The 19,227-nt window shown below is 39.4% G+C and overlaps 1 long non-coding RNA gene across 1 annotated transcript; it reads left to right on the top strand.

The window, feature by feature from the left end:
* The first annotated feature begins 1,270 nt into the window (after positions 1 to 1,270).
* LOC125322399 lies at positions 1,271 to 3,311 on the top strand. The gene is made up of 3 exons (XR_007201969.1): positions 1,271 to 1,483; positions 2,622 to 2,920; positions 3,153 to 3,311. It is a non-coding gene; the product is annotated as an uncharacterized LOC125322399 (long non-coding RNA).
* The last annotated feature ends 15,916 nt before the right edge of the window (positions 3,312 to 19,227 follow it).

Genomic DNA, 19,227 nt, shown 5'->3' with positions numbered 1-19,227 from the left:
AAGGGAAGCTGAATTAATTGCAAATTGTTGCCCAACTGCATAGTACAGAAATTGGTCACTACTGACTTCCCAACTGGAATTGGGAGTTCCCAACTCTGCCTGAGTAGATTCATATCCCCAGCCTAGACTGAAATAACTACCATGTTGCTTGTGTTTTTGAGATGATGCTCAATAAGCTCCGCTTACCTGGTTCCTGTTGCATGGACTGGCTTCCTGGTAGCTTAGGAGGAGTCATTACAGATTGGTAGCTGGAGGCCTGGGGAGGGAAGGACTGGAGTTCAGTTCCTTTTCCAATGAATGCTTAACAAACGACCTAAACAGGTGCTGGAGTGGTTACAGGGAGACAGGTTCCTACTGAAGGAAAATTTTCTCACTTTTTAATTGTGCCCAAGATCATGCTCTGTCAAAAGGCATATTTAAATAATCTGTTGAATTTGAACTGTTTCCAAAGAGACTAATAAATGTAGTAAAGCAGTTACAGGTGTGGCTCAGTGAAGGCACGCTGGGGCTGATATTTGAAGTGATAAATCAGTAGGGAGAAAAAGGAGATGGCAAGGATGAAGGGACGGAAATGGAGAGGCAAGCAGATGTAGAAGTTGGCAGTGAAGCCAGCCTATAAAAACAGACTACTCTTCTCTTCCTTGCTGGGCCCAACCTGGCAGATGTGCTTTGAGAATTCCCATCAGATCTGGCTTCACAGAGGAGTCAGAGCAGTAAGAATTTCATAGCTCCCAGCTGGGTTTAAGATCAAGCTGGAAGCTGTGCTGCTCTGGCTTCTCAGCCTGTGGATGCCCAGAAGCAAATCCTTTCCTTTCCCTTTCTCTCCAGTTTTGCTCTTCAAGTGCCACAGGAAGAGGAACATGGGGCTTTACTCTGGAAAAACTCTTTTATTCTTTGATTCTTGGCTCAGCAGTTAGCCTAATTATTATTGTAAATATGGCAGGCAAGTTTTCTTTCTAATATGTTCCCTGTCTTTTGAACTATCCATATAGATTGTGAAAAAATTTATATACTGCTCTAAGATGCCAAAGTTCAGTTTTAAAATTAAAAAGCCCAGAATCCAGAAAGACCTTGCTCTGCTCTCAAGTATAACCTCACATCTTAAGCATTTGAAAGCCTGAAGGGCTTGGAGAGAAAATGAAGGATATCTAACTTTCATGGAAACATGTATTTTTTCCCTGATCTCTTTATTTATTTTGGTAAGAAGTATGCAGAAAAAAGGACAACTATGTTGAAATTAATCATGTGGAACTGATTTCTGCAGGAGAGGCCTTGAGATAGCTGCAGAAACTCAAGTAAAGCCCAGGTCCTGCTGCTGTGATGGGCTGACGTACAGGAACCTGCATGACAAGAAACGACACGTGCTGTGACACACACAGGATTGAGCTGCTGTCAAGGCCACTGCCTGCTTACACTGGGCACATTAAACACCAACTGGAAGACAAAATCAAGGCCTCATGCAGTGAATAACACAAGCAGAGAGGTGAGCTTCCATTGTAAGGCAGTGTTCCAGCACCACCAAGAAATGTGAGTGGTACACACCACCTTCACCCCCTTGTAGGAAAGCACCTGGCAGCTTCTGGATGAGGAGGTTACTAATATTTAAACATTTATACTGTATTTTTGGGCTGTGGCCATGACAGAGGGAGAAATTCCTAGAGAATTAGTATTTGGTAGGTATAGGATATATAGGCATATATAGTGGGTACAGGAAAAATACGAGGACCATGCATCCAGCAAGCCAAGTGCTGAATCTTTGGGAAGATTTGCTCACAGACTTAAGATGCCATTGTGAAAAATACACAGCAATGTAATCCATGATGCATGAGACTGAACTTTGAGAGTGAGATCTTCCAAAATAAATTGTCTGTACAATCCTGGAACATTTAGCTCCAAAGTACTGTCTTTTATTTCTCCATAGTGGTATAATTTGAATTTTGATTGAAGTAGCCAAATATTTTGTCGAACAAAAGAGTTTCTTAGTAAACATAATTATGCTTTTAGTCTAGATGACCTTTTTCTTGATTAAAAAAATTCTAATTACCTTTTCTATTAATAAAAAGTTGATCAGTGGAGTTGGATGAATTATTAAAGAAGAGATAACTGAATTAATCATACTTAATGTAAAAGCAGATTAGTGGGAGCTTATAGATTAGTATCAGAATTTCCCTTCCTGTGATAGGCTAATATAAATAGATTTAATTCAAATGGACTATGTCCATTTTTTTCTGGCCTTACTCAGGAATTAACACTGCTCTTGTTAAAACTCCTGGCATGTAACACAGGGTAACACTTTGAATCAAACAAAGTGTTTTTCAGCTGGTCCATGTTTTTCACTACTTGCTTTTAACAGAAGGTGAAAATCTCTTCTGTTTGAAAATACAGATTTTAATTGTCACATGCTAAAAAGAAGCCTGGAATTTACTCAAGATGGATTTGGAAATATTCAGACCTTGTGGTGATGATGAATCAGTTTTGAGATGCTCTTTAGCTACACAGTTACTTTGTTAATTGTTGTCCTGTTGGTGCGTTTCCTGAGATCTGAGATAGATCACGCAGCAGTTTTGTGTTGCCCTTTGAGAGAAAAGAAAGTCAATTCTCTTCTTCCTTTTCTTTTCTAGACCTTGCTATCAATAGCTGGGACACATGCAGAGGATGAACAAAGTGAGCAGGAGCTAGGTGACAATGTTTTTCCGCTCTGGGAGTGCCTGATTCTTCTTGAAGAAGAGACTGTCTGAATCCATTGCACTCCTGCGTAGCTCAGCCTATGATAGACACAAAGTATAATCACAGCCCTTGAAATGTAACAAGCCCCTCATGTACAGTGAAACAATTCCAGACATATACATGTGACATGAGAAGAACCAGATGCCAAAAATTTCTCTTTTGCCATAAAGGACAAAAATATTCTCTATAAAAGGTAAAATCCAATGAGATTTATATAGATATATATATGTTTATATATGTTTTAATTCTGCCATACTTCTGCTCAGAATCTTTTAAGCACATTTAGAAAAAGAGGTTTTTTTTAAAAAAAGGACTTGAACCGTCCTCTATTCAAAGGGCTGCTAAAAAAAATCAATGTATTTTTTTATGTGTGTGACTGTAAATCCAGAGTTGTAATGGACCTTTAATATGACCCATCTCAGGAGATGGTGACCAGCAGAAATGTTCTAGCCAGCTTGTCTGGGACACATTGGTAGCTCCCACATTCTTCATGAGCTTGTGGATGAGATGAGATGGAAGATAAGGCACTACCTACCAAGCAGAGACTGAGTGGTGATGATACTGCACAGAGAGGACAGGAGCATGAAAAAGTGAGTGATGTTCAAAAGAAGTTGTGCAATGAGCAGTCCAGGAGGTAAACACAATTTTAACAGCTGGCTTGGTTGAACAGGGCTATATCCCATCCAAGAGGCTGTATGGGACCCTCTTTCTGTCTTCTTTTGCCTTCCTGTCCCCTGAGAACACCTAAGGTAATGAAATGTCTCCCACTTGGGTGATAAAATGGTTGAGCTGTTGGAGACAGCATGTAGGTTTGCAGGGAGAAGCCTGTAAGAGGGATGGCCAGACTGGCTCCAGCCAGGAATTTGTCTGGCTTAACATCTCACTTCTCATCAGAGCTAGCTTTGAGCATGTGAGGAATGTGAAATAAACGCAGCAGAAAACTGAAGGAAGGCAATGTATCCAGCAATCCTTACGGTTGTAATGGACCCCTTCATACCAGACAGCCTCTATTTAGTCCCTCATTATCATTTATTATTCCTTTCATATTATATTAAATATACATTATATTTAATATCATTTATAATGTCATTTTATCATTATAACCCTTGATATTTTTCTTATCAGTTTAATGTTCAATTCTCTTTGAACTTACTTAGAAATTCTGAGACAATGAGGTCTATAATTTAAACATGTGCAAAGTGTGCATATTTTAATGGGGAAGGATGGGAGGCACCCCTTTTACTGTTTTCTAAATTTGTAAATTCTCGTTTTCATGGAATTTAGATTTTCTGTTAGATCTGAAACTTGCCTGGTGCTCTCCCTGCTTTAATTTCCATCTAATGGTTACAAATGCAAATAGCAAATGCAGAATAAACAAATGAAACAACACTCTGCATTTGTGATATGACCATTTAAAACATTCCTGAGATAGATGTTTATTTATCAAAGACATTTTGTAAGCCACATTCGAAAGGTTAAAAGAAAAAAATCACTATTTTTGTCTCCCAAAACCTTCTTTGTATAAGCCCCAGAACAGTCTAATACTTTCTGTCTGTAGAAAATAACAGAGTTCACCTTTCCAAACCTGAATGGTTCTAAAAAGACCATGACACACTTTCATTTTTTTTAAAATGTAGTTAATCTCAAGCTTAAAATTGCCTACAATCTGTTGAACAGCTTTCAAGACTGATATATAAGCATAAGAAAGGATGGTCTCTAGGGAGCTAATCTTGCAGCAAGTAATGATTTGGGTTTTCAGCCAAAGAGGATTGGAGACCAGGTTTGCTATCAAGCATGATTAAACAGTCTATATAAAACTCAGATTAGGAATTAAAAAAAAATGTGTGCATGAAAAGGCTTTGGCGGAAAACTAAAATCTCACAAATCTCCTGTTTCATTAAAAGCAGTACGACTCATTTCAGTGGAAGAATTTTTGGGTTTTATTTTCTTTTTTCTTTTCTTCTGTTTTTTTTTTTTTTTTGTTGTGGCAGCAAAGCCACAAAACTTCCCCTTGCCCTTCCCCTTCCCCTTGCCCTTCCTCCTCCCCTTCCCCCTCCCCTTTCCCCTCCCCTTCCCTTCTTTCCTCCTTTTTATTCTTTTCCTTTTGTTGTATGTCAATTTGCAGGAAACTGGGATCATACAGGACAGACTATCCATGTGATGGATTCGTTACACCCAGTCCAGGATACCAGCACAGCCACCTGGAGCATGCACTGGGCTGCATCTTCTCATTTCCACATTCAATCCCAAACATTGAAGTGAAACAAAAATGTCCATATGTTTTTTAACAATACTATGAAAGTGTAAAAACTGTTATCCAGGAGTGAAAGAGAATAAAAATGTACTTTTAAATCTTGAGCAAACCCAGATTAGGATGCTAATGACCCAGTGGAAAACTCTGAGAATATCTCACTTAAGTCACCAGGAGTGGCTTGAAATCTAACCTCTTATGATACAGAGAATGGAAAAACTATCATGAGTACAGGGAAAAAAGGCCAAAGAAGTTGAGATAAAATCCTGTGGCAAGTCTAATTTTGGGAAAGTTCTGAATCAGAACTAAAACGGTAAAGTAATTCGGTGAATATTCATTATTATAGTCTTTATATATTTTGTGAATAACAATTGGTGTGAAATTGCGCTGTATAAAACAGTCCTCCATTCAGGATTAAAGCAGTACTTTCCCTCCTCTCTCTGAATTATTAAACCCTTTACTGAAAATGGGGTTCTGGTTTTCACAATTTCACCCTAATGCTAATGGGAAGAGTGGCCAGTATTAAAAAAGATGAAGAAACTATCAGAAATGTGATCATAGCTCCAGGAATGGTATAAAATCTCTTTAATAAACTCAACAAAACAAAGCCAGTTTATTCTCCTTATGTTATCACATATTAACCAAAACAACTTTGTAGACTCCACTTATAAAATAAATGTAATCAAAAAGGGTGGAAAGAAATATGTGAAGTAGGCTATGTAATATTGTATCTCATCCAGCTTCAATATAGAAGCTATCTTTGCTTTCTATCCTTCATTAATGTATTTCTAAAGCAATAAAATCAGTCAGTATTTTTGTTCAGTGTTCCTTCCCATCGTGAGATTCTTATTGCTTTTGCATTAAGCAAGGAAATGTTTAACTGTGTAAATGTATTAGTGGGAGCTGGGGGACAGAAGTGGGATTGCAAGTTATGATGTCAGGATGGTGAGGCTGCCTTGGATTAATGGGAATCAGAGTGGGCCCCCCCAGTAAGCAAAAGCCATAGGTGGTGAACAGACACTTGCTCAGTTTAGGATGGAGGATGTTTGAGGGGCGCATGGAGAGTGTCAGGATAGGGAATAGTCCAGAGTACTCCCCAGAAAGGTAAGCCCAGAGCAAGAAATACAGCTGAACTGAAAGCTGTTATGTATTTTAGGGTGTTGGGTAACGATACTGGAGGAATCTGTGTGTATGAAGCCAAAATATCTCCTTATTTTTAAGTCAAATACTTACTTGTCCTGTTATTCCAAGATGTTTCCAGTATACAGACTGCTCACATTTCCTCTAATCCCATCACACAGCAATGCAAGGCTGCTTCCCCAAGCTTCAAAAAATGGCAAATAATGGAACAAATCTGGATGAGCTGAACAGATAGCAAGCCCAAAATTTTCAGGTGCTGCTGCCTTACACATAACACATTAATATTTTCTCTAACAGAGATTTTTGATTGAAAGAGGTGTCTTTACAAGACTGAGTTTTGGCTTGCTTTATATTTAATATATTTTTTAATCAGAGCCCTCCAGATGCTACTGTGTTCTCCTCATTCAAAAGCATCAACAACCATATGCTAGAGAACCAAAGGCTTAATTGCAAAGATGTATCTGGAATTCAACAGAGCCAGGGGAGAGGAAAGGGAATTTCATTAGTAAACAGGCAAACAAACACAGACATGATGAATAAGTGACGACAAAATACGCTCAGCATTCTCTCTATTGATCAAGTTTTCAAATACTTCCAAGTCCTACAAATAGGGGAATGAAATTGGTGTCTCCTGTGAATGTATACATTCACCCCTTATTTCTTTAAATTCCAACCAGGAATTCTTACAGGAGAGGTGAATTTAGGGAAGAAAATAAAAGTGAAGAAAACACATAATACTGCAGTTGGGTGATGCCTCAATACCGATTTTGGGAGAAACCAACATCTGTCCAAGAATGGAATTGAAATGGAGCCAGGTGGCATCTATGGATGGAAAAAAACTGATGTATAAACATGAAAATGTATGAGGTTGTTGTGAGAATTTGTAGTTGTTTGTAATGATCAAGTGGTTTTGATCAATGCAGAGAAAGTAGCAGAGTCTGTACCCTGTCACAGAACATTATTTGCCAGGGTCTGTGTTGTTGGTGTATTTCATACGTTGCCATTGTAGAATTACCTAGTTTAAATAGGACTACAGACCTGGTTTCTGAATGTGCAGCAGCCTTCATCCTGCCATTCTAATAATGTTTTTGGGTATATACTGAGAGGAAAAGTCGGATGTGTCCAGATTTGTTTTGTATTTTACGCAGCCAAACATACAATGCAAATAAAATAAACTTTTAGCACCCCAAAATCCCATAATCATCATACTATCCAATGACAATTAAAGAATTATTTCAAAATTTGCCTTATTTCCACTAGAGGTCAGTCAATAGATGGTAAATTTTCATGTTGTAGAAATGTATATTCACAGCTTTACCTGCATAACTCCTGCAAACCTGCTGAACAGGAGAATTATTGTATATGAGAAAACTATGCAAGAATAATGTTTTTCAATACATGACAATTTTTTAGAAGCTTGTCCAGCAGGACTAGGGAAGTGATTGTCCCTCTGTACTGGGTGCTGGTGAGGCCACACCTCAAATCCGGGTATTGTGTACAGTTTTGGGCCTCTCACTGCAAAAGAGGCACTGAGGTGCTGGAGTGTGTCCAGAGAAGGGGAAGGGTCTGGAGCACAGGTCTGATGAGGAGCAGCTGAGGGAGCTGGGGGTGTTTAACCTGGAGAAAAGGAGGTTCAGGGAGACCTCATTGCTCTCTACAGCTGCCTGAAAGGAGCCAGGTCGTGGTCGGTCTCTTTCCCCAGGTAACAAGCAATAGGTCAAGTTGCATCAGGGAAGGTTTAGATTGGGTATTAGGAACATTTTGACACTGAAAGGGTTAGTCAAGCACAGGAATAGGCTGCTCAGGAAGGTGAGGGGGGGTCACCATCATGAGGGTATTTAAAAGTCATGCAAATGTGGCTCTTAGGGACATGGTTTAGTGGTGGGCTTGGCAGTGCTGGGTTAACTCTTGAACTTGATGAAGTCAAATATCTTTTCTAACCTGAATGATCCTATGGCTCTACAAATGCTATCAAACAGAAAATGTGCACGAGGAATTGCTTTTCCACAGTTGCAGCACAGTCTGGATAGAAGCACTGTGTTATTGTGTTTTGTAAATTATAGGAACCGACTGGAAATCTACATAAGCCTTTTACTAAGCTGAAAATGCAGTAAAACTACTGGAGTTTTTTAAAAGCAATCTGTCTTAACATAAGACTTGAAAGTCTCAAATGGCTTTAGCATGGCTCTCTGGTGTTAAAACTATTTGTCATTTCAAAAAAGTTTTCCCCAGCTACATTTACTAGTGTCTTTATATGCTACCTCCAAATGTGGGGTGTTCTCCACGTTGATTGTTCAAGAGACATGGCTGTTAAGTTGCTTTATTTATCATGATTTTATTTATTACCCTTTCTGCAAGCAGCATATTCACTCCTTGTGATTCTTTTCTGGATATTGAATTACCTTATTTTTAATATAATAGCACTGTTTATTGATTTCTCTTGTCTCAGGACCTCAATAATGAGGTCCTTGCCCTCAGATGCTCTTTTTTGGCTCCAGCATACAGGTAGTGGGTTTTCAATCTAGAAAGCAATTTTATTGCACAAGATGGCCTCTTAGAAACTATTAAGCTGGAAATATCTATGCTGATTGCTATGTTTTGTTCTCAGTGAATATTTACCTAATATTTCAATTTAAATGCTTCCGGTATACTTGCAAAGATCTCCCAGTTTCCACCAAATGTCACCAGTTTCGATGATTTTAATTACACTCAAATGCACCTTTTTTTGCCACATCTCTGCTGCAACTGCACCAAGGCTGAGAAAAAGAAGGGCTCACCACAACACTGCTCATGTGTAGACCAAGAACATCAAAAAGTGAGTAGCAGTACTCAATCTATTAAGGTGTTACATACGTATCTATATACATTGATATCTCTGCTTGTCGCTCAAATAGATATATAAGCCCTACCTGGTATTATTCAGCTATAACACTAAAATACTTAACCATCCACCTTCTGGAAAGCTGAAGTGCTAAGATCATAATTCAGGAATCATTATCTGCCCACTGCTTCAAATCATGTGATGCATGACTACAAAAATTTTTACATTCTTACAATACTTTAAAATCGTTTTCTAAAATAAAATTTATATGCGGTTCCTGATAGTCCCAAATAGCAGGTCACTGACTTCTTAACCAAGATTCATGGAGTAGGAGTACCATTAGTACTGAAATTGGCCCATTGTAATTGGACCTGACAGCTAAGTACAGGACAAAAAAAGCTCATTTCCGTGAAGCCCTTGGAGGAACAGCTTCAAAACTTCCTATTTTTCCAAACACTACCTGTTGTATTGGAGCTCTCAGTATTAAGCTGAAGCAGCACACACAGTTCTGAGCACAGGTCAGAGGATTTTTGAATTCAGCAGCAGCATTTTCAAAACGAGTTATGTCTTTTGCCCTGTTAACTACGCTTTTTCTGACACCTGACATTTGAAAATTTATTTCCAGCTATTTCAGCAAGAGAAGGGTGGTCTAGTACAGCCCTTGAGTCCCTTTAAAATACATTTCTTTTAATGTTTCAGTGCCAGGTTGTTACAAAAGAAATGTGCTCTGAGAGAAACTAGTTAAGTTGGGATCTGATATCTCAAAATGATTGGGTTTATTTGTTCTTGGAGTTTCAGTCCTTAAAATTTTCTACTTCAATCTGAATCAAGATTCATCTAGTGACATCTCTGTGAAAATGAAAAAGTAAATACATCCATATGCTTGTTCATTTACAGTACCTAAAGATTTGGCAGTTTTATTACTTTGTTACTTTTTATATGTCCTGCAGCAGAAGACTAGGTTCATGAACCTGGGAAATTGTGGCTTTGCCACATCCCTTTTGTGCTTTTACTCTGACAGATCGCTTTCCCCAAGAGTTAGCATGAGGGGTGGTGGGAGGACAGCAGAGCTGCAAAAAGTGATGAACCTGCACAGAGAGCTGGTAAAAGAAACCCATTTTGCTTGTGTGTCAGAAGAGGTGGGATGTGCCCTAGGGAAGCAGATTTTTGGATGAAAGTTGCTGAACTTTTCCTCTGATGCTCAGAAGTGAGCACTTTGCATAATGGCTACTCTGGGAAATTTACCCTGCAGCTCTTTAGACAGCTGCTGACTACGACAAATGGAGAGGGATTTTTTTTCCCTTGCCATGTGAAGCAGGCTTTTCTGAAGATGCCCAACACACTTTGTTCCTCTCTTGGGTGGATTTACTGAGGAGAAACGGCTCATGGCCTCCCTCACTTCCCTGCTTGGTGCACTTGCAGTGGTAGGGAATAGCAGCCCTCCTTGGGACTGCTAAAGAGCACAGTGCCACAGCTGAGGTGTGTTGGCTCATTACCCAGCCCACATTAATATCTGGGATGTGCCTTCCTCCTCAACGAGAATGTCCTAGGCCCTTCCTACCAGACTGCCAGGATAAAGTGAGCTCCTGCAAAGACCTCATATTCTGGGCTTTGCTCACTGTAAAAATTTCCTGGCAGCTAGTTAGGGTGCCTTTATACAAGCACCAGTAATCCTGTAGCAGTGATTCCAGACCCACACTGGGGACGCAGCTCCAGGGATCTCAGCAGGGCTCTGCCCATTTAACCAGCCTGTGAACACATTATCTCCATGCAAATCCTGCGAGCAGGTAAGCTCCAGAAAGGTTAAGTGTTTCTAGGAATAGTGCCTTACTGTGAATCTTGAATGAGCAAGCCCACTTTGGGTTTATAACTCCTGGGAAGTCATGACTCTCTCTCTCAGCATGGATAACCCCGGAAGACTCTTCAGATACTGATGAAAAAAGTGTTATGGAGACTTCAGACTTAAACTCCTATGACATAATAGCAATTTTATCACTTTATACTACGCTTGCTTCAGTCTTTGCCATCTGGAGATCTGGTCCATCAAAAGCTAATAAAGAAAATGCTTTCAGTACTCTTGTTCATTTATAACAACTGGTGTTCAGACCCAAACTGGCCATTTATGTGCTTTCATTTGAGGACATATTAATATCACTTTGGGTACATAGAGGACTGATAGATGTATGTCCACATATATGTGTCTATGCATGCAGACACTACAGCCTTATCTGCTTGGTTACATAGGTTTTGGATTTTATCAAATAGAAAGATCAGTACAGAAGGGTAAAAAAAATTGAAAGGAGAACTGAGGATTCATAAGAAAAAACAATGAAATTATTTTGGAATGGATTTTAAGACTGGGAAGTGCATAATTTTTGCATAGGAGTTTTACTCTTAAGTTCAACATTCTCTAGTGAGCCCTAAAGCATGGTTGCAGACAACATTGAGTAAGTCCAGATGTTAGAATGCCAGGTACCATTTTCATTGTGTATCTCAGAACAAACTGATATCAAGAAAATACTTTGACAACAGTACATACAAGGGTGCAATACAAATAACAGAGTACTTTAAAAGCTGATACAAGGAGACAGCTACAAAATGCCATATGAAAAATCCACAGAGAGATGAAAACGACACCTTGCTCTTGGCTGGGAATCCAAACCTTGTCTGCTCAGCCATAATCATCAGTCTGCTACCTGATCTTGATTCCCCACACACCCACAAGAGAGAAATTAAGAAGTACTGAGACTTTGGATAGCTAGAGCTGCTCAGATGTGTTTGGGGGAATGAAAAAGAAGAGCTAATATGATGCTGTGAAATGTTGGTTATTTTATGACCAGTGTACCGTATTTCCTCCTGCCAAGTCTATGATAATGTCAGGATGCAAAAAAACCCCACAAAACCCAAACCTAAGCCTCAAAGGGTTTTGTCTCCCTCAGGCCTCCTGTGTAACCAAGGGACTGGAGGATACTGCATGATTAACAGCTCACTCTCACAGTGAAGTTACCACAACTCAGCAAGTAAAATAATCAACGTGTGTCAGCTGAGCTTTGGCAATTGCTCATTCACGTGTTTGACATGTAAAATACCAAATAATGTTATTTAACTCTCTTCCATTACATCAAATTACTACCAGTGTGGCATGGGTTAGGAGTGCACACTGGGAGGGTTTCACTGCTCTAAATTTAGATCTCTCTGTCAGAGAGGTCTATGTCTGAGCTGGTTGTCTAAGTTCATACTGAAGTCACTCGAAAGAAACAGGTGCATCTGGAGTGCTCTTGGTCTTATCCTGGGATAGCTGTTCAAAACTGTGTGTGAGTCCTGCTGCACTGAGACTAAACAGCATCTACATGATTAGCTCAGGTATTACTGTCTGAGGTTAAGTGACACTAATGTCTGGAGAGCTACCATATCTCAGCTGATGGGTGATTATAAATTTGAGCAGGAGGATATACTGACTCATCTGGTATAATCTTTCACTGATCATAGCAAAGAAGAGAAATTCAGATTTTACTGAATATCATTAAGAAAATATCTTCATCTAGATTATTTCAGATTTAAGATGGGGTTTTTCTAGTTCCTTAAAATCCCTAACTGTACACGCAGGTCACAGAGAAACTGGTCAAAGCTCACCTGCCATACTAACTAGAGCTCTTTGCTTTTAGGTACATAGCAAGTCCTCCCTTCTAATCTTGTTACTTCTAATCCTGCAGATACTGGATGGTTTTTCATTTTGCAGTACAAATGGACCTGCCACAGCAATCCAGTGAGCATGTGGACTCAAGCAGCACTAAAGGAAAAGTACAGCTCCTCATCCGGTATGATGACTCAATATTTTCAACAAATTACTGTCAGAGAAGCATTTACTGTGGTTTTACTTCAGTCTTCCTGAAAGCATGTAAGTCTTGATCCTCTCATGTGGTTTGGCAATTTTGTTCTTGCAGGAAACTTGCAAAATGTCAGGAGATTTGGTTTTATTGTCCTATCCTAAGCACTTTTGCCCAAGAATGATTCCTATAGGACATGAAGAACCCTTTCTCCAACACCCATCTCCTCTGCTTTGAGGTGGGAGTTGGTGGGGAACTTTGGAAAAAAGAGCTTCACTGAGCTCTATTTCATGGGTATTTAAAAAGGTATCTGAGCATATTGACAATTAAATCTAGGGCAGCCTGCAGGTTGCTCTGGGTTATATGTGATGAGCTAAGTGCTCTTAGATGGACCAGCTAAAGCTGCCTCCAATAATGTCATTCCACTTACTTAATCTAACTCAGTCTCTACCTCATTGCCTTTTGGTGATTCATGTTAGTATTACAAATAACTTTTACTGAGATATGGGTTAAGCAGTTGCCACTCTGTTTCTGTCCCCTGTTAGGCTTTCCAGTCCAGTCATAGAGCCTACCTTGTGCTGGCAAGAGCTGGAGTAATAAAAAAATATAATATGCTCAAGGAATCCTTTTTTTCCACGTGTATCCATCTTGCAGTGTAGCTGCTGAAGCACTTGCTCCAGTTCAGCCGACAAACAGGGAGGAGTGGGAGACAGCTGCTGAACACTTGAGTGCAGCCTCAGGACAAAGACGACATAATTGTCTTGTTTTCCCCTCTAACAATCAACAAACACTGGTGGGGGAGAGAACAAGTCATTCTTATTCCTAATAAAAATGAAGGTTAAATTCAGGATTGTGATGCTGACAAATTACAAAAGGTTTAATGAAAAGAAACTGCATGAGGACACAATATTTGGCTTTCTTCCGGAAACTCTGTATTTTCTGTCAGTGCAACACTTTTAGGGCTTGTCTTTTACAACCTTTGTGCTGCTGCCTTCGTTTATGGTATCTATTAGCTAATTAGTCATAAGAAACCTAAACCTAAGCCCAGTCTCACGTGGACTCAGATTCAGTCAGAGAAACGCTGGTGACTGGCTTGCAGCCCATTTTCCTCAGATACCTGTCATGCCTCTGGAGTGGTTGGTTGCACTCTGGCCTTTAAGCAGAACCATGAAAAATACCAGTTTAGTTTCCTCTTCTTGGGACATTTCTAGCAGCCTCCTGTTGTGTACAGTCAGATAAAAAGAAGCCTATACGGAAGGGAACAGGATTGCAGTCTTGGACTTCAGCAGTGTCAAAATCTGGCTCCAGATTAGTCCCAGCTACTGGCAGCTTTGTGAAATGATATGATACATCCTGCGTATCCTGTGTTGTAAATTATGAGTAAGTGTAGTTCGGGTCTTTGTGAAGGGTTCATTGAATTCCAAAGCATTAGCAGTACTCAATTTACTTGTTGAGTTCACAGTGAGTACATTGCAGTGTGTTCAGAAGCATTGACACTCAAGATTTCACTGCCTGCTTCTGTAAGCACAGGGGAAAAAGCCAGCAATTTCACTAGATTTTAGAATGAGTTGCTTAGGGCTTAGTCTGTGTTCCTTCACCCTCTCTATATGTCCGCAGTGAAGTCAGGTAAACATGCTGGCATTTGCTATTCTTTTCTTTATTTCATTCTTTTCTTGCAGAGAAATGTCCCCTCTCCTCTGTGTTATGGCAGACAGTGGGATGATGTTATGATGCTCAGTGGGTACCAATGGCTTTGCAAGTATTGATGTGTCTTGTCATGATTAGCACTGGCTTGTTCAAATGTTATTCTGTCTTGTTTTATACATTCCATTGCGCTGCTTTTCATTGCAAAAGAATACAACTTCTTTTGTTGAATATAGCATAAAATTGCAAGGTTTGAGACCCAGGCTGACTTCTTCCTCTGAACTGAGGATTTGAGGAGCAAACAGCTTATGAAGATTTTGCAGCTCTTGCTTCTTCTGAGAGCTGAGGGTTTTCTGCTTTTCCACTTAGAGTAAAAAGGAGTAATAATTTCTTAATTAGTTTCATCATTTAACATGAGATGTTCACTGAATATAAGTGTAAAGGAGGCTGCTTGCACTTCTGTGTCACATAGCAGAAATCTAGTGTTATGGACTATTTACCAGCCATGTTGGTTTTTTACAGTTTCATTACAGAAATACAGTCCTTATACAGGGTATTTTCACGATTAAAAAGATAGAGAGCAAGGAGCAGGTATTCAATAAGAGGTTGCTTCCTGTTCTTTTAGTTGTTGCTCTTCTACACAAATCTTCCAGTATTGAGATCTAACTTAAATTGATTTTTTAGAGAGATTTGTTAGCATTACACTTTGGCTCTGCAGATAAGACTTTTGGAAAGTGCAGGTTGTCAGTGTAAGAAATGTCTAAAGTGACTGTGGTAAGCCTGTTTCCACGCTGTCTGAGAGGGTGTTATGTGAGACGCTGGCCTCAAATATTTGTGCTTGCACAGTTGATTGACTTAAAACCCCAGCACCTGTGATCTCTGCAGTGTTCAATCTATTTGTGCAGCTGTTCCTGTGAGACGCTTGCATGCAGTAATTGATTAGTTCAGCGGTCCTGCTATGGCACTGCGGTGTTATGAAAGCTGGTGAATTAAATAACAGCTCAGCAGCATACAGCCTCTTCCCCTCACTCTGCATTACACTTCTTGGGTACCAGTAGTTTGCTGTAGGAGCCCTACTTTCCAAAATGGTTAGAACAGCTAAAAATACTGATTTTTAGCTGTGAGGTAAAAGCACCTGTTTTGATCGCTTTCTTTGCTGAAGTCAAACAGTCTTTCTAGTTCATTTGGTGAAGAGCTGATGAAGATAATACTATTAGAAAGAGGACCAGGAGGCAGACAGTGAAGAGCAAGTTGAGTGGAGAACAAGCAACCAAGATACCTTGTCTTTATTCCTTGTCTGAAGGGAAAACCTAATGTCTGAAATTAGAAAGATGATGGTAGAATTTAACTGTACTCACAGAATTAATACAGTGTTATTATTTCTGAAGTACTGCTATGGTTCAAAAGAAAGGACTTAATTAATCTTCTCCCATGTTACATAACTGTAAGAGAACAGTCCATTAATTCACCCACATGTAGTATGAAAATAATCTCTCCTACAATGCAAGGTTTAAAACAACACATAGTCTGTTGAAATTAAAAGGGAAGATAATGCAGTCCATGACCATTCCTGTTCTGCTGTGAACAGTTAAGTTTATTTTTCAGACTATCGTTTTTCTAGGAGTACCTCAGCAAGTGATAATCAAGCTGTCTAAAAAGCACTGCATGAATTCTGGATTTTAGGTGTATAAAGAATTGTATTTACTGTGCTTTTGTGAACCTAACACACACTGTGAGATGGATTTTACATTGGAACCTGCTTGAGAGTTCAAATTCCCCAGAGTAAAAGTTGATTTAAGACTAAAACTGTTTTACATCTGGTAAGTACCATGGGTTCTGACAGGGTACACTTTATAAATATAAGCAGAAATGAGCTTTATTCTTTCAAAATGTTTCTACCCATCTACTTTTGATGTTTTCAATACATGCTTGGGGTTTTTTCGGTGGTGACAGTTAATTGCAGACACAAATTTTATCATTTGTGTTACTCGCTGGGTCATAGTCCTGCAAAACATTAGATGTTACACATGCAGTGCAGAGGATGGTAATGAACCAAAATATTTTATTACATTGATGCCTTTTCCTGGTCTTAAAATCAAGAGGCATACACGGTTAGAAGGGGAAAAGGGATTTTACCTTGGTATTTATTCTTAAGGATCCTTAGGTGTACACGTCCAGGTCATATGCATCGAGATGTACCCCACCGAGTCTTTCCCTGTATCTCTGTGTCTCTCTTCTCCCGTGGGTCCCCCCCAACATTGGGTATAACATTATAGGCTTTACTAATTAGCATATCTATCAAAGATTCCCCAAGGAGAGGTTCAAGTGAGCCCCCCCTCCCCAAGGAGCCTTCCCCTGGATGGTTCTATCTTGGTTTACAGAATATGTTCTGGAGAGGACCTTGGGGTCTGGGGCACACTGATCCGTAGCTACGAAGCTTCTAAAATGTTTAGTCTCTTAGCTTAACAAACAAGTCCAAGAATGTAGGCAAAAAGCACTAGGAATACAGAAGCTGTAAAAAGGTATAACGGGTATAAAAGAAAAGGCAAAAATCTTCATGGCATCAACATCAGTTATTTATAAAGTCAGAGTCTTCATAATTTGTATTTAAGATAAGGATGCATGCCTAGATAAGGGCTTAGACAAGCGACGTTTAGGAGAATCTTGATTTAGATGGAAAAAATTTCATGTGTAGGTGTAGACACAAAACAAGGTCAGTGGAGTGAGAGACTGAGGTTGTTTTGTAAATCTGGGTTTAGGTGTTGAAAGACTGAAACTCAAGTCTTCACAATTTAAATAGAAAAAAGAAGGGGGAAAAGCCATCATGAGCACATACTACTGTGCAATAATTAAAATTGGTGTAAGAGAAATAAGGAAAGGTTGAATTGCTTTAGATTTTTTAAGCTTTGTCACTTTACTGAATGGAGGAAAGACATATATGTGGAGTAATGTCTAGCATATAGTAATATAACTATGGCAGCACTGTGATGACAGCATTCTCCTGTCATGTGTGAGATATGAAACAAAGCCTGCCAAGGTGTGAGGAAACATCCAAAACTTACCCAAGCTCTGTCAGAATCATGGATCAGAGTCTTTTTCCAGTCATGCTGTTGTATATCAACACAATGCATTCTGGCATGATTTACAGCTATTCTGGGTTTATAGATGGTTGTAATGGTTTTTTAAAAGTAGTTGCTTGTTTTAGGAATAAGCTGGTGTTAAGCTACATGCTCTTATGTAGGTCTGTTCAAAGTGACAAAGGGTAGTCCAGGAAGGCATGGAAGAGGAGGCCTAATTAAAAGTTTTTGCATTTTTCTTGTCTTTCAGTAAAGCAAAAGTAACTCATTAGGAGCCTAAGACTTGAGTTGCATGGTTAATAAATTCCTGTTAGTTTGTTACATGTATTCTTGCTGCTGTAAACCACACGAAATTCCTTAATGCAAAATAAAATAGGATGTTTTAGAACCCAACAAAGAGAAGTAAATTTCAACAACATTTTTAATTTGTTTTCAATACTAGAAGAAAATATCTATTGTTCTTTGTCTTATGGCCAGTCCTGAATTTTTAAAGATAATTCATCAAGCTTTTGAATATCAGTGTTACAAAAAAGTGATTCTCATTGTCTTATTTTTGAGTCAGATTACACTTTGGTCCCATTGAAAAGTTTTTCTCTATTTTTACAAGGATTATAAAGGGGAACTGTACCCACCCCTTATTTATTTAGTTTAACTGATTAGTATTCTCATAAAATCTTATGGATGATTGAAGTGTTGTTTAGCAAATATTTACCTGGCATGTTGTAGAAAACCTCCAGCTTAATTTTCATAACCTTTGTAGGCACTCTTGTAAAACTTTGCTGTCTTTGTGATTAAGTAGGAAGTTGCTTTAAACTTCAGTCTAGCCTCTATCCTTTCCCTCCTGTGAAACAAACCAATTATTCTGTTTCACTCTTTACAACCTTGGAGAATAATTAACCTCTATACCCTTTTTAAGCAATTTTGAGATACATGAGAACTGCCATGTCTACTAACCACCTTGCTACCCTTGATGTACTTACAAATTGATCATTTAACATTTGCTCTGGAATCTTCCAGGATGTGAAGTAAGCTGATATATGATTCCTTGGGCTCTTGCTATGCTAAGGAAAGCACAGTGCTTGCCTTTCACCAGCTCTCTGTGACTTCTCAAGGATAATGTTTCAGAGATTTCTTTGGCTTGAGGGTACATTTGAGCATACCCCACTGACTTTAATAGAGTCAAATTATCCATTCTCTGCCGTGCCCTTTAACTGTTCTGCCCTGCTTTGTACCGCCTGCTAATATTAACTGTGTTAAGTGGCCTGCCCTTTTGCATTAGCATGCACAAAAGTGGTGACAATTCAGCCTTGTCTTTGTCATCCCTTAATGTGCTCGCTCCCTGCTCCTTCAGGGTGTCAGCTCCTCAGGCTGCTGAAGGGCTTCCTCCCTCTGCAGCACTCCATGGCTTCTGCTCTCCTGTCCCACACCCCTGCAGGAGTGCCACCCCCTCAAATCCTCACCCACCAGGTTTCCCTGCCCTGGCATTGAGTGCTGTTGCTCACAAAGTGTTTCATCCAAAGTGAAGTATTCTGCCTTGAGGATCCTCAGGCATTTTCTCCCTGTTTGTCAGCACTGAATGAAAATAACTGCCCACCTAATTGTTTCTTCTAACTTCAAATACATAAATAAAGTAGTAAATCTGGCAACACTTGTGTCCTGCTGTATTACATTTCCTGCAGCTCTCAAGTCAGCTGTAGCCTTTAATTCCAAAGTTTGTTAAGAAACCTGCCCTCAATTGCT

The sequence above is a fragment of the Corvus hawaiiensis genome, chromosome 3 (genome assembly GCF_020740725.1).
Source record: "Corvus hawaiiensis isolate bCorHaw1 chromosome 3, bCorHaw1.pri.cur, whole genome shotgun sequence".
Lineage (NCBI taxonomy): Eukaryota > Metazoa > Chordata > Aves > Passeriformes > Corvidae > Corvus > Corvus hawaiiensis.
Note: the sequence above shows the minus strand (reverse complement) of the source record. Positions and strands in the feature narration are given on the sequence as shown.